Raw genomic sequence first — 2,362 nt, forward strand, 5'->3', positions numbered from 1 at the left:
TTATGTTTCTAAGTGTTTTGATTCAATTTATTTCCCAATTTCGTCCAAATTCACCAAAGTGCTCAAAACTGCCCAGAAAGTGATTTTAAGGCAGTTTTGAGTGTTTTGGGTCATGTTTGAGTCTTTTGGTTTGTTTTAATGTTTTAAGTGTTTAGTTTTACATTCTTTGAGTTAGTTTAGTGTTTTATATTGTGTTTTTACGTTCTTGAGTCAAGTTATTACATAAATTCGTCCAAATTTGTGTTTGTGCTCAAATCTGCCCAGAAAGTGGTTTTTAGGCAGATTTGAGTGTGTTTGTGTTGTTTTGAGTCTTTTGGTTTGTCATAGTGTTTTAAAGCTTAGTTTTGCATTCTTTGAGTCTAAGTTAGTATTTCATATTGTTATTTTACGTTTTTGAGTCAAATCCAAGTGGTTAACAATCCCTCCTAATCCCCGGTCTAGAACGATCCCTACTTATACATATACTACAATTTGACGAAAAGAGGGTTTAATTTGTGTGCGTATAAATCTCGCATCAAATTTTGGCGCCGTTGCCGGGGATCGAACCCGGGTCACCCGCATGACAGGCGGGAATACTTACCACTATACTACAACTTGACGAAAAGAGGGTTTAATTTGTGTGCGTATAAATCTCGCATCAAATTTTGGCGCCGTGATATGAGAATTATACGCACACAAATTAAACCCTCTTTTTATCAATTGTAGTGAAGAATGTAAGTAGGGATCGTTCTGGACCGGGGATTAGGAGGGATTGTTAATCACTTGGAATTGACTCAAAAACGTAAAAACACAATATAAAACACTATACTAGACTCAAAGAATGCAAAACTAAACTTTAAAACACTAAGACAAACCAAAAGACTCAAAACAGCACCAAAACACTCAAAACTGCCTTAAAAACACAATCTGGGCAGTTTTGAGCACTTTGACTACTTTGGACGAAATTGGGTAATAAATTGATTCAAAACACTTAGAAACACAAACTAAGACACTTTCTAACTAAATTGGACACTAAAGTAAAGGGGGATTGGTTTTGACGAATTTGAAAACAAAACTTAAACTTTGTAAAACGAACAGATTTTTAAACGAATTTGGATTTAATGAATGGAATGAAGGCTAGCTAAGGGGTTCATCTCCACACATGCCATACTTGCACACAAAACGATTTCTAATTGCTTTTCAATAAACCATTGAATTCTCAACGCCCCAGATTAACCGTGAATTGCACTAATTAACCCTCAGATTTTCCTAACGTTATTGAATTGGATGATTGCATACGACAACCCAAAGTATTCCCCACAAGTTCCCTACATGAATTGCATAATAGAGATACAAGCAAGAATCATTAAGTTCTTTGAAAACCATAAGCATTGACGAAGCACTCGTTACTATGAATTGCATGAAACTTATGCCAAGAATTTACTTAACGCAATTGAGATCATCAACTTTTACTACTTGTGAATATAAGTTTGTAACGATTAGGTGAAACTTCCTTATATCCTAGCATTAGAATTACGCATGATAATTAAGCGTGCACTCTCAACCAACACACACAAATCAGTTTAATTCAAATAGATAAGTAAATTGAATTCACAACTTATGAAACACAATTAGAGGTAATCAAATCATATAGCAAGCATGTTCATGGTTTCGAATCCCCCCCTAGCCAAAGGGGGGTTTAGTTCCTCATACACACAAAACAAAGAGAATTGAAATTAAACATTGAATTCAAAGGAAAAGAAACACCTAGAAATTCCAGCGACGCGAACTCGAATTGCATGAACTCCCGAGCTTCCTTCTCCTCCTCCTTGGTGCGGCAAGGGTCTAGGGACAGGTTTAGGGCCTTAGGTGTATGGATGCATGGTTATGGAGGGATGTAGTAGTGTTTAGGGGAAGGGGATGGTGCGGCAAAGCTTAAAACTAAGGAGAAAGGTGTTTAGTGGCTGCGGCAAGGGTGTGGAGAGGGTTGGACGAATTTCTGGAATTAATGAATGTGTATGAGAGGTGGTTCAATGATCTAGGGGTTAATATGAGTATATATAGGCACTTAAAACCCTAGGGTAATCAGATATGGACTTGAATAACCCAAATCCACAAGGAAATAGGCTTAGAAATCAGAAATAGAAAGGGATAATGCTTCCTAGGTGCGGCAGGTAAGGAGATAAGGTGATAAGGCTTCTAGAATGCCTTGCAAGGCAAGGGATAGGTGCGGCACTTAAAGGATAGGGCAGATTTAGGGCTTCTAGAAACCCTCCAATGCAAGGAAAACTCATGGCAAGGATGGATAAGGGTTCTAGAACAAAGATAAGGGTTCTAGAACAAAGATAAGGTTTCTAGAACAAGGATAAGGTTTCTAGAACAA

At 37.4% G+C, this 2,362-nt stretch overlaps 1 non-coding gene across 1 annotated transcript; it reads right to left on the minus strand.

The window, feature by feature from the left end:
- Positions 1 to 525: 525 nt before the first annotated feature.
- On the minus strand, positions 526 to 599 carry TRNAD-GUC (transfer RNA aspartic acid (anticodon GUC)). The gene has a single exon. It is a non-coding gene; the product is annotated as a tRNA-Asp (tRNA).
- Between the last annotated feature and the right edge of the window lie 1,763 nt (positions 600 to 2,362).

The sequence above is a fragment of the Pyrus communis genome, chromosome 5, assembly GCF_963583255.1.
Source record: "Pyrus communis chromosome 5, drPyrComm1.1, whole genome shotgun sequence".
NCBI lineage: Eukaryota > Viridiplantae > Streptophyta > Magnoliopsida > Rosales > Rosaceae > Pyrus > Pyrus communis.